Source organism: Sus scrofa, chromosome 9 (genome assembly GCF_000003025.6).
Source record: "Sus scrofa isolate TJ Tabasco breed Duroc chromosome 9, Sscrofa11.1, whole genome shotgun sequence".
Lineage (NCBI taxonomy): Eukaryota > Metazoa > Chordata > Mammalia > Artiodactyla > Suidae > Sus > Sus scrofa.
This window is the reverse complement of record NC_010451.4, coordinates 57,113,739-57,127,526: the sequence shown is the minus strand read 5'-3', so window position 1 is coordinate 57,127,526 and position 13,788 is coordinate 57,113,739.

The window sequence follows — 13,788 nt, the reverse complement described above, 5'->3', positions numbered from 1 at the left end:
GCAAACCAGGCGCGGCGAGCCTATTAAAGGCCCCCTCCTCTTTGGACTGCCCAGTCAGCGCCCTCCCTCTCTCCCCTCCCAGCCTCCCAAAGCTTGCAGCCTCCTGGGGCCACCGAAGAACTCGGTCCCGCCTCCAGAGCTGAGAGCCACTTGGCGGGGAGGGAGTGGCGTTGAACTGAGGCGGGAGGCGTGGGCTGGCCGGAGAAACTAGCTCTGGAGTCTGGATTCACGTTGTGCTTTCAAGCTATGCCTCCTCCGCACCTCCCCTCCGCCCCATGCCCCACACATCAGCCGGGACCCACATCTGGCCGCTCCCTGGGCCTCAGCCTTTAGCTCAAGGCAGTAGGGCTCAGAAGTTGGAAATGAAGACTGCCATTGAACCCCCTTATCCCTTCTATTACAATATCCCTGCTCTTTCCTCATCGCAGTGTCCCCTAAAAGTCCCAGAACCAAGGACTCCCTGTAAATGTGCTCCTGCTGCCAGAAGGGCACATTGCTGGGCACATGGAGAGACCTTCTGGAAGGTACGGCTGCCCAGACCCACAGTCCGCCCTGGGGGCAAGGGTGTGCTGGATGGGCTGGTGCAAATGGTTAATTTTCAAGAACTTTGCCTGTCAGCTATTAAACACAGTCATTATTAAAATTTTTAATTATATGGATGTATAGTTATAACCTATGCTTAGTAATAAACTCCATCACTTCCTAATTATTTGAGCATAATTACCTGAGCTCTTACACCTTGGGAACCACTAGCCCTCCAGGACAGCGGCCAGCACCAGGAAGGAGAGCAGAGGTGCGGGAGTGGATGGTAGGATTGAGTGTGTGGCCTTCCCCATCTCCCAGGGCAGGGGCGGCAGGACAGGAGCTTGGAACAGGTCCTGTGGGAATGTTTATACCACTGACATGGGCAAACAGTGCCACTCAGGGCTTGGGGGGGGGACTGTGTCCAGCACTGACCATCAGTGCCTGGGGTGCTGTGGGGAAAGAGATGGTCTTCCCACCAGGGAGGGGCCGAAGCACTGTGGACAGTAAAAAAGTAATCATCCAGAAAAAATCCTTCCTCCCTGACATTCTTTCATTTGACCCTTGACCAAGTATATGGAGGACACTGGGGTGGGAGGCTGGGTGTGCATAGGTGGGACGAGACCATCAGGCCAAGGGTTCCCATTTCATCTGAGGGGGTCTGAAGAGCCCTGTTCCAGGCTCTGGACCTTGAGGTCCTCCCTAGCTCTCCATAAAAATCACCTTCTTGGAGTTCCCGTTGTGGCTCAGTGGTTAGCGAATCTGTCTAGGAACCATGAGGTTGCTGGTTCGATCCCTGGCCTTGCTCAGTGGGTTAAGCATCCGGCATTGCAGTGAGCTGTGGTGTAGGCTGCAGACGCGGCTCGGATCCCGCGTTGCCATGGTTCTGGCGTAGGCTGGCGGTACAGCTCCGATTGGACCTCTAGCCTGGGAATCTCCATGTGCCATGGGAGCAGCCCAAGAAATGGCAAAAAGACAAAAAAAATCACCTTCTTTCTTCTGACAAGGAAGAAGGCAAGTAAAGGGAGAAAGGCATTCCTGGTCTCTCCTGATACCTGGAAAATCTTTGCAGAACCAAAGTGCTCTGGGTTGAGTTGGCAAGAGGAGGGGCCAGGAGGGGAGAGAATGGGATGATTTGAAGCCTAAGAAGGGGGTAGTGGAAGAAGTTTGGAATTTGCTTAAGAAAGTGGCTGCTCCAGTCAACAATGCTGTTGTTGAAGGGAAGAGAAAGCTGGGGCTGATCCATCTCATCTCGAGAGCACATTCTGCCCATTATCCTCTCCCCATGAAGGATCCTATCTGGGAGAGCCCCCGGGGGCCTTGGAACAGGAAGAGTGCCCAGATGCCCGCGGCTCTCCTGGGGCCCCTCTTCAACTGAGAGGCATGGGGCTGAAATTCATTATGTGAATGAGTAAGAAATGGTGTTTATGCTCTAAATGAAAGGGGAAGTGTGCATATGGAGGGCTGTGAGAGAGAGCATTCACGTTTACAAAGGCTTTCTGTGTTTGAGTGTTTAAAGAGGGCCTATAATTAAAGAGAAACTCAGACAACCAAGGGCAATCATAAGTCACTTATTTAGGGCATGCAATTGTTTTCCTACACCCAGCAGTTTTAATGGGGAGTTACACGGTTTCTAATGACATTTTACTTTCACAGGGATCCACAGCGGCATTTGGTAAGGGCTGGGGCATGTCACTCACGATGGCAGGCCCAGGAGAAGAAGCACCTCCCTGCCTGTGTGCCTCACTTCCCCTCCCCCAATCACCCCAACTGTTCCTACCCCCCAGCACAGAAGCAGGCCACTTGACCTTTTTCAAAGGCACTCGCCTGCCTTCGCGCTCCTACTCTGTGCAAAGTACGGCTCCGGGGAGCTTTGTGTGTCTCACCTTATTTAACACTCACCTCTCTCCTCGGGAAGCTGCAGCTCTGTCCAGTCACTTTGCCAGGGATTCCTCAGCAGGAACTGAGGCCCTTGGGGAAATTCTGGGGTAGAGCAGAGAGAAGATTTGAGTAGAAGCTGGGAGGGCTCTGAGTGTGCCCTCCTTTCCAATCACTGATCTGATTCTCTCATTTTCTCATCTGCCAAAAGAAGAGGAATTACCCTCCGTCAGAGGTCTTGGGTCAGAAGGCTGCATCAGAAATCTCTGGGCTAGATAATATCTAAGATTACTTCCAGGTCAAATACAGCATAACTGTCTGTGGCCTGTGAAAGGCAACCGAGCATGATATTAAGAGCCTAGGCTCGGAGTTCTTATTGTGGCCCAGCGGAAATGAATCTGACTAGTATCCATGAGGACGTGGTTTCGATCCCTGGGCTCACTCAGTGGGTTAAGGATAGGGTGTTGCCATGAGCTGTGGTGTAGGTCACAGACATGGCTCAGATCCTACGTTACTGTGGCTGGGGCATGGGCTGGCAGCTGCAGCTCCAATTTGACCCCTAGCTTGGGAACTTCCATATGCCACAGTGCAGCCCTAAAAAGAAAAAAAAAAAAAAAAAAAAAAAAAAAGAACCAGGCGCAGGGGACCCAGATCTTCATCTTGACTCCAGCTGATCCTTGATGTGCAATTTTGGGTAAGTTACTGCACCTTCTCAAGCCTCAGCTTCTTCGTTATTAAGATCAGCATAATAATATTACCCATGTCCTAAACTTATTATAAGGATTAAAGAAGTGAATGCTTTAAAAAGTGCTCAGGAGTGTTTGGTAGGTTAAAAAAAAAAAATCTTTCTCAAATGTTACCTAGAACTGCTGGTCATATTCTTATTAGCTATTATTATTATTCCTACCAAGGCTTACTTGACACTCCAGGATGATTGCATCATCATCTTGAGACGGTTCTGGTGTTTCCAGTGGGAAAGGAGGAAAGCTGGTGGGGCAACTCTCTCCCAGCTCTGCTCAGGGGCTCCAATGTCACCCTGGTGGTCCTGCTTCCACATCAGGACACTGCATCAGGACTCTTGCTTCTCCCTGTCCTCAGGATCTTAAGATCTTAGGAAAATAGACAACAACTCTTCCTCCAAAGAAAGATTGGAGGCCTGGCCCAAGTTGTCAGATCTGAACACCTCAGCTTGGCTTTCTGCCCTCAACCACCAGACTGACCTCTTCCTGCCCTTCTGGTCTCGGCCCAAGGGCCACCCTTCAGAGAAGCGTCCCTAGGCCACCCAACTTAACAAACCCAAAGTTGAGATTATGAGTCTGTGTTTTACTTTCTCCCCTTCTCCTCCCCAGTTACCTGCATCTACACCTATTTTGCTCACCTAGATCTGTACTTCTTTATTGGCCGCCTGCCCCGCACCCTCCAGCTAGAATGTGGGACCTCCTCTGTCTCATGAACTGTTACCTCCCGGGGCCTGGCCCCATGCTTGGCAAATAGGAGCTCCCATGAATATGGAGTTGAGTGAGTGGATGGGCCTGACCCTAACCTCAGCCTGATCACTCTCAGTGGACGAGGCACTTCAGCTCTAAGGTGGAGGTATGGCTGTCTCCTAGGGGAACCTGGAATGCCTAATGTGGGGCTCCTATTATGAATACCCTCTGCCTCTCTGATGGAGAATTGGCCGAGGGACCTCATCCCCAAGCCCAGTACCCTCATTTCAGAGTTGAGGCCACTGAGGTGCAAAGAGAGAAAGTTCCCTGCCCAAGGCTGCCCAGAGAACTGCTTTGCTTATCTCATAGACGCATTCCTCTTGACCTCACTCTTGCTACATTAATTGGTTTGGCTCCTTCTGCTGCAAAGCTGTTACTTCAGCACGCCATCTCTCCTACCCGATGCCCTCCCAGCCTCCTCTCTGCTCGTCTATATAATTCTCACCTCCTATAGGAAACCTCTCCATTTAACTCATACAGCTTAGACTTCCCCTCCTTTCCTCATTCCTTCAGCATGTGTGTATGTTCCATCTCTAGCAAAACATTCAGTTTGAACTTCCCTGCCTTTCGCTAATTAAATGTTAAACACTTTTCCTGAGATGGCTACAGCCACACTAGGCTGGGCTGGAAACTCATGAAAATTGGGACTTCTTTTTCTTTTACATGAGTCTCCATGACAGTCCCGCTTGGCCACTTGGCTGAGCCAGGTTCTAAGTATGTCAGCCCAGAAGGGTGATGCACTGAAGCCAGAAGGAGACAGCTACAGGATCCCATTAGGAGGCTTAGAATTCACCTCTTGGAGTTCCCGTTGTGGCTCAGTGGGTTAAGAACCCAACTAGTATCCATGAAGATTCAGGTTTGATCCCTGGCCTCGCTCAGTGGGTTAAGGATCCAGCATTGCCGCAAGCTGCGGCACAAGTCACAGATGTGGTTTGGATCCTGAGTTGCGGTGGCTGTGGCACAGGCTGGAAGCTGCAGTTCCAATTCAACCCCTAGCCTGGGAATATGCATATGCTTTGGGTTCGACTCTAAAAAAAAAAAAATCACCTCTTTCAGATCCTGATTATTCAGCAACATCAGGATGAAGGATGACTTCTGCCTCCTATAAAATCAAGCCTCCTGGAGTATCTCCCATGTGGGAGATAAGAATCAAGGAGAAAAGAGTGGGGAGAAAGGAGGAAGAAGCCTTATGTTCTAGGCAAGATCTCAGTGGGGAGGGATATTTCCTAGCTCCTCAGGTCAGATGTTATTAAATCACTGGTTTACCAGGTTAGCATGAACATCAGAAAAGAGATTTTAAAGAACCTGCCTTTTTTTGTGCTGTATGTCTCTGGCATTCTCTGGCAAAGAGCCCTGAAAGTCCCAGGTGTGTTTAATCTGCTTTTCATGGAAACTGTGCCATAGAGATGGGCAAAGCAGACAACATCTACAAAGGTATTTGGGAAGCTTCCTGGAAGGCTCAGGAAGTGTTAAACTATAAAGCAGCAGCATCCACTGGCTTCCACCAGAGCTGGAGCTCTTGGCCCATCTTCCCCCAGATGTGGAGACAGCTGAAGCAGCTGGAGATGCATCTAAGTTCCCATGAATTACAGCCCTGGGCCTGGGTCCATTCTTCTCTGCTTGGAGAAACTATTTAACTCTATTTTTTCCCCTCTCAGCCACCCACTCTGTTTTTCCTCCTGGGCTTCGTACTTCATTGAAGTCCCTTTGGTCCTTAAGTCCTGTATGTGTTCTCTGCTAGGAGATTAGAACAAAGGGTCTTGACTTGGCTTGGGAAAATTCACCAGATAATAGTTCTGGGCTGCCTCCCTCTTGCACCCTGAATCCTTCCCCCACCCACACCATCTTAAATAACAGCTGCACCCTCATCTCTCAGGTTCCCCAATTTAGTAACTTCTTTCATAGATTTACACACGTACAAACACACACACACACACACACACACACACACACACACACACACCCCAGTGTAAATTACTGTGGAGCTCTTGGCTGTTCAGGATAGTGCTGGCCTTCGAATGGGTGCGGCAGTGATACCTAGATATGAATACTAAATCCTCCACTCCTGCCTGGGGATTTAGAAAGCAGCTAGTTCTCTCTGCCAAGCTCGCTTCTCTCCGCTCTGCTCCTCCTAGCATGTTCTCTTCCCACCACCATCAGCATCCAGGTGGAGCTTGAACCTAAGCCTCAGGCCCCCCAGCACAGTCAGCAGGAAACACCACCTCGAGACAGCAGAACGTCAGGCGAGGCCCCCACGTAAAATTCATCATTCCTCCCAAGCGCCATGCTTTCTTCTATCAACTCATTCTCCTTCTTAATAAAAATACTTGACATATATAAAATAGCATATGGTTTGTAAATGAGTTCATATAGATTACCTGACTTTATCCTTACAAAACACTTGAGGAGGGGGAGTGGTGGGATGGGAATTATTAACATCTCCACTTTGGGTAAGAAAAACAATTAACTTGATGGCCCTAAAGGCACTAGTCAACTGTCTTTGGCGTTTTTACTAAAAGTCACAGGAGCACCCTGACTTACCAGAGGAGTAATATTTAATCTGCATTAAAGGAGCTTTTTTTTTTTTTTTTTTTTTTTCCTGTTGCATTTATTTTCACATCCTCTCCTCCACACTACAGCACCAAGGGAACGCGCCTGACTGGAACTCAGCATACATGAGAATTTGCTCTAATGTATTGATCATTTAGAGGCCACAGGGTTGTCATAAATACCAAGAGACCTGATCCCTGGAAACACCCAGGCAGACACACACTCAAAACTTTGCCCATGACTTTGGGAGATGCATAGACCCTCAGAAGCCCATTCCTCTACTCCGAGAGGTTTAGCAAGTGCTGCCTGTGCCCACAGTGGAGGAAAAGCCTCCTCTCACACTTGTTGGTAAAATACTTGAACTTCTCACCCCACCAGGACTTGAGCTGAAATCAGCAGCCCTTATGTGACAGTGTAGCTCACTGCCTCCCCCTGCAGATCTGTGAGCCAGGCCCGGCTCCAGCTGGGTCTGGTGGTGGGGGGACTGATATCCTACTGGCCCCGTCTCCTATAGCTGTGAGTTCCTTACTTTTGAAAGAGGAGGACTATCCTGATTGTCATGAGTAAGGACACACTGAGTTCACAGAGTAAAGAGTTTGGGATTCTGGTAATTACAAAGTATGAGACAATTCGCGCTTCAGGAGTTGGCGGTTCAATTGATTTGTTCTGCCAAGAAAAATGGAGGTGAGCTGCAGGCTCTTGCACTCTTCCCGTAGGTAAGATTAGGGGGAGGCACAAGGCCCGTGGAAACCCAGGCAGCCAGTTCCTCCACTCAGCACACCCCTGCCCCCCTCTACTTTCCCCTCTGCCCCCACTGTGTTTCCTGTCTTCTCCCTAATTCTTCTCCTGCATCATCAATCCCCTTTCCCAAAATCTGATGCTGCCAGCATCTTCATTTTCACCGAGGTGATATTGACTGATACCAGCTTTAAAAAGAACTCATAACCACTTTAAAAATGTTTCCCATTCACATATATTTACTCTTTAAAAGTCTCAAAATCTTCTTCAAAACAAAGTTCTGACAGTAGAATCTTAGTCAGTGGCCACCAAGGGAGCTTCGAGGGAGGTGCTTTAAGAGGGGAGGTGGGCCGAGAGGGTGGCACAGAGACCGTCCCAGGCAGGATCACAGCCCAGCCCTGGGGGCACGGTGCTCATAAACCACATGTGCAGCATCTGATTCCACGTCCCCACCCTGCTCTCACCCACCACGCTGCTCCCTGGGCCCAACAGGATGGAAGGGTTCTTACTGAACCTCCCACGATGGGAAGGTATCCACCGTCCTTGAATTTTTTTCTCTGGCATCTCATTAGAAATGCTCTCGGGAGTTCCTGTCCTGGCGCAGCAGAAGCAAATCCAACTAGGAACCAGGAGGTTGCGAGTTCCATCCCTGGCCTCACTCATTAGGTTAAGGATCTGGCGTTGCCGTGAGCTGTGGTGTACGCCGCAGACTCGGCTTGGATCTTGTGTTGCTGTGGCTGTGGCATAGGCCAGCAGTTGTAGCACCGATTTGACTCCTAACCCAGGAATCTCTATATGCCCTGGGTGCAGCCCTAAAAAGCAAAATAAATTAATAAAAAATAAATATAAATAAATAAATAAATAAAAATGCCCTAAAAAGCAAAATAAATTAATAAAAAATAAATATAAATAAATAAAAATGCTTTGGGACCTGACCCACCTAGTCAACACCCTTTGCCTTACTCTGGGCTTGGGCCTCTACTTCACCCTGGAGGTGGAGAAGTGAGTGGGCAAAGGGAACAGGAACCATGGCTGATCCAGGGCAGAGGGGGAGCCAGAGCAGCAGAGAAATCTTCCACCTAAGCCTCTGTGACCCACGTGCATGAAGCTTATAGGACGTTGAAAATTAAAGGGCAGAAAATGCTGGTGTATAACTAAAGAAGAACCTAGACATGGCCCGTGGACCAGGCCACGGGGAAGAATAAAGCTGCTCTGGCTCTGGGTCTGAGGGCAGAGCCGGGATGGCCAGCAGACCCCGCTGGCTCCCATCTCCCAAGATCTGGGCAAAGCCAGAGGTTATCTTGCAGATCAAGACTCTCCGTGCTCTGCCTGCACCTCTGTGCGCCTCCTGTGTCACTGTGGAGAGCCAGGAGGGGGTGGATCCAGTAATGTCACTTCTCAGCCAACCTGGCAGGAGCTGCCCAGCAACCCGTCCAATACTTTCCAGCTGTGGTTGGTGAGACTCCAGACAGCGAGTCACTTCAGCTAACGACTTCTCCCTTCCTCCCCTTCCCTCTGGGCCAGGCAGGATCTCCTCCTTCACCAGTGCATCCCACCCTGACATCTGACTCAGCCAATGGACCAACCAGAAGACACCCTAGACCACAGAGCCCGGGTGGGCAAACATCATGACATTTCATAAAGGTGACCCAACTGTGGACTCTGACTCTTCAGGAAAGGCCTCAGAAGGGGAGTTGGCCAGGCTGACCTCACCTGCGCTCCAGCAGGTGCCAAGAGAGAGGAAAGAGAAGGGATAGGGCGATGCTGGAGAGGTGACTAGCAACTTAGGAAGAAACAAAAAGGACCCTTAGCCGCACACATATGTGTAGCACCGAGCACTCACAGCTTCAAGTACCCCAGCTTCAAGTACCCCAGCTCACAGCCAACTCCCAAATCCACGCGCCCAGCCCCATCCCTGCCTGGCCGTCTCCACCAGCCTCCCAGAGGGGGCTCCACGGGTCTGAAACCAAATGAATCACTCCCTCCCACACCCATACCCAAAGCCAGCTGCATGTACACAGACACCTCCGTTCCCTGCTTCCCTCAACTCGGCCAAGGGCACCTCTGCGCACCTCACCTCTGCCCTTCTCTTGGCCCCTGCATCATCACCAGACCCGATGGGGAGAGTGCATTCCTCTTCACCTCCACTGCCCCTTGCTTGGCTTAGGCTCACTCAACCTCTGGAAGGCTTGTCCTAACAGGTCCTCTTTACTCTAATCTCTCCTTTAATGCAATCCTCATTCTACGTAATTGCCAGAGGCATCTTTGTAAAAGACCGATGCAGTCATGTCACTTCCCTGCTTACAAGACTTTAATGAGTCTGCACCGCCTTCTGAAAGAAAACTCGTGTCAAGGTAACAAATACACCCTCACACACCTAGCCCCCCCCCCCACTTCTCTGCCCATCCCTCCAGACCTGCAAGACATAGTGAGCCCCATTCCCTCCCAAGTGCAAAAGTTTCTCTAATGAGTGTGTGTGTGTGTGTGTGTGTGTGTGTGTGTGTGTGCAGAAAGAGAGAGAGGGTGTATTGATGCAAGCGGGTACATGTGCACAGGCCAAGATAAGGAAAAAAGCCTTCCACGTTCGAAGATTTGAGGCTAATTAAAAAGCCTTTCCAGCAAAGGTACCAGGGCCTCCATCCCCATCTCTTCCCATTCCTCTCCTGCCTGTGGCTGCTCTAAATTCCACTCTCTTCCTAAGCCCTCAGGCCCTTTTCTTTTGCCCACCAGCTTCTGAGGCATTTGGAAGACACTTCCACATTCTCAGCATCATACAGGGGTGAAACCCTCCTTTGTAAAGTCACAAAATATGGCTAAAGTCTGAGTATTTTGAATTCTTCCTTTTTTTTTTTTTTTTTTTTGTCTTTTGTCTTTTTAGGACCACACCTGTGGCACATGAAGGTTCCCAGGCTAGGGGTCTAATTGGAGCTGTAGCCACCAGCCTATGCCAGAGACACAGCAGCACCAGATCCAAGTCGCGTCTGTGAACTACACCACAGCTCATGGGAACACCAGATCCTTAACCCACTGAGCAAGGCCAGGGATCAATCCCTCGACCTCGTGGTTTCTAGTCGGATATGTTTCCGCTGCGCCACAACAGGAACTCCCTTGAATTCTTCCTTAATGGGAAGTTCTTTACTGAAGAAAAAGCAAACACCCCAAGGAAGAGTTCTGAGCGAAGATAACGTGCTGGGTGATGAAGCTGCTGTAATATACCCCAAGGACCAGGCCTCCACTGCCAGACCCATCTCCAGGCAGCTCTAAGAGACCTTGGAGACCTTCTAAGCTCAGGGTCTGCTCTTCAGGAGAGAGTGACATTAGATGTGATACAGCTGAAGATGTACATTCCCGCCCTGGATCGCCTGTCTGTCCACCAGCTGTGTGATTCTAGGCGAAGGAAGAGCTGGCAGGTCGAGATGGGAGGGGATGGAGAAATGACCTCTGCTCTCCACATCTAACGTCCATGTTCCTCTTTAAATCCTTTAATCCAAGGAGCTTGACAAGACTCCTTTCAGAGAGAACTTCAAGGAAGAATGTCCAAAAAAGAGAAATACATCTTGTAACCTTAGGAAGAGAGATGGGTAGAGAGTTTGCTGTAGGCCCAGATGTTTAAGAGGGGGAAAAAATCTGGATTTTTTTTTTTAATCCAGAAGCAAGAAAGTGCTCATTTCCTCCACTACTCAAGAGTACCTGATAAATGGGAGGTCCCGTCGTGGCTCAGTGGAAACAAATCTGATTAGCATCCAGGAGGAAGGTTCGATCCCTGGCCTCACACTCTTAGGTTAAGGATCTGGCATTGCCATGAGCTGTGGTGTAGGTGGCAGACACAGCTTGGATCTGGCATTGCTGTGGTTCTGGTGTAGGCCAACAGTTACAGCTCCAATTCGACCCCTAGCCTGGGAACGTCCATGTGCCACAGGAACAGCCCTAAAAATGGGAGGAAAAAAAAAAAGTACCTTAAAAATAGAAAGGCTGGAGCCTAAGTTCTCATAATATCAGATTGCACCCAATTCAAAAATCCTCCCATTTTTTTGGCCCTGCCCAAGGCATGCAGAAGTTCCCAAGCCAGGGATGGAACCCGAGCCACAGTAGTGACAACAACGGATCCTTAACCAGCTGAGCCACCAGGGAACTCCCCCAAATCCTCTTTCAACACCCCTGCAGGTGCCCCCACCTATTACTTAGGAGCCCTGACTCGTGTGCCTCCCCAGCCCCAGATTTCTCATTCATGCTATAGTCACAGTGTCTGAAATTCTGCCATCAGCTGTTTCTTTCTTTTAGTTTCCTTTCCTCGGGTCTCTTAAAATTCGAACACGCCTAGGAGTCCTTGCCATCAAATCAAAGTGTTCACGACTTGGATTCCCTTCTGTCCATGAAAGCAAGTCAGGGGAGCTCCCTAGACAACTGTAAAGAAGGGAGATACTGGGGATGAGGGGAACAAGGCCAAGACAAACTCCAGACACTATAGGACCAGTGGACCAGGATGGGTGGGGTATAGTAACATGATGACAACGATGATGGTGTGATAGAAAACAGTGGCCTTTTACATATGCCTACTGGGCACCAAACGCTGTGAACATATTTCCAAAAAGTGGACTGTGTTAATATCCAGTCCCTGGATGACCTTGAATAAGCACTTCATCTGCTCTGAGAAATCACCTTCCGGAGTTCCCATCGTGGCACAGCGGAAACGAGTCCGACTAGAAACCATGAGGTTTTGGGTTCAATCCCTGGCCTCGCTCAGTGGGTTAAAGATCTGGCGTTGCTGTGGCTGTGGTGTAGGCCTGCAACTGTAGCTGCGATTTGACCCCTAGCCTGGGAACTTCCATATTCCTCAGGCGTGGCCCTAAAAAGCAAAAAAAAAAAAAAGGAAGAGAGAAAGAATCTTCTATCCTGAAATCCCAGCTCCTTTCCTTCATCCCTTTTTTCTTCCCTCTAAAACAAGGAGAAATGGATGCAGCTTCACAAGTTAGCAAAATAAAATATATGTTTATACGTCTGCGTGTTCCTGTGTGTGTATAATCAGAAGCAGTTAATTAGACCCATTGTTTAGAGAGATTTCAGACCCTCTTGCAGCAGCTATAAAAAGTAAATGTGACGAGACTCCCATCTGGTGGTTAGAATCAATAATGAAGATGTGAAAGAGGTGAATTCTTTTCATTAATAATTAAAAGATGCATAGAAATCAAACCATCCTCAGGATTAAAGTGGTCCCAGGCCCTAGAGACACCTCAGTTTGGCCAGCTCTCCAAGGCTGCCAGATAATTTGAGTCGAGAGACACTGGTCTGATGAAGACCATAAATCAAGGTGAAGAAGGGATGGTTGGAAGGAGAGCAGCACAGGTTATGTCAAAACAAGACAAGGGCACACCACCACCTTCAACCTTCTCCAGGGACCAGGCGTAAGAAATCTAATGAACACTCACATTTTTTTGTGTGTGTAATTTTGAAAGACTGCTACCTCAGACTTCATGGCATGATAGAAATTTCTAACTTTTGAATAAGTTGCTCTGTAAAGTCTAAGAGGATGAAAACCAAGTTGAACAGTGCCACCTGCTGGTCATTTGGTAATAAAGCAAGCATGACCCAAACTGTTGTCATTCATCTTTGTGGCCCTTATAAGACTCAAAAAGTGCAAGTGACTAACTGGCCAGTTACAGCAGGAATCAGAGATTGTCATCACAGATGCATCCCACATGGGGCCTTGGGCAGTCTTATATCGGGTACCCAACAGTGAGCCCAGTGGTTGGCAGTCAGTCACTGAACGTACAAACAGTTGGAGCAAAAGGTTTTTTGCTGCTTCTCCTTGTATCAAAATCAATCAAAGTTTGGTCAACAAGCAAGTCGATGTCAATATCGGACAACAGTTTGTGCTAGATCTAGTTCTTGGTAATAGAAGTAACAGGATTGGGAGCGCGCCACTGAGACTGTCTGTAAACACAAGAACAACCAGATGAAGATAGGAAAAATAATCAGAGGAGCTAGTGGGAGTCAGGAAACTGAACTTAAAATGGCCTCAAGAATATGAATTAATGATTTTCCATATACTGGGTGAAGTTCGAAAGGTTCCAAAAGGTAGAAGATTTAGGACTAAGAAAGAATTAAACAGAGAAAAATACAGAGGAATGCTTGTACGCATACCAATGCGATCACAAAACTCTGCAAAGGGAAATCAGCACAAAAGTGATGTCAAAAACCAAACCTGGACTGCTGGGAGGTTTGTGCTCACGAGAGAGAGAGGCAAGGACCAGGAAGTCCTCTCTGTTACAGGCAATGTGGGGTTCACAGCAATTAGCCAAAGTTATAGAAAATGAACATGAATTGTGGCAAAAAGGGTATTATTTTGTTTAGAATGAAAGAACTCTGTTTATATTTAAATGCCATCACAGGCTTTGGAGAAAAGCTGTTTATTCCCTTCTTTGTGATCTTTAAAGATAAAATCCTAGAGGCCCTTCCAGCTCTGTAATAGCATGATTTAATCCTTGGTTCTAAACAAAGAAACGCTAATTCAGTGTAGGACATCATCGCTAGAAAAATCTTATATTTAATTGGTAGTTTATGAAGGCGACCTTGGTTAAGAACACTGTTTCCACCGCTTATTAACTAAGTGACC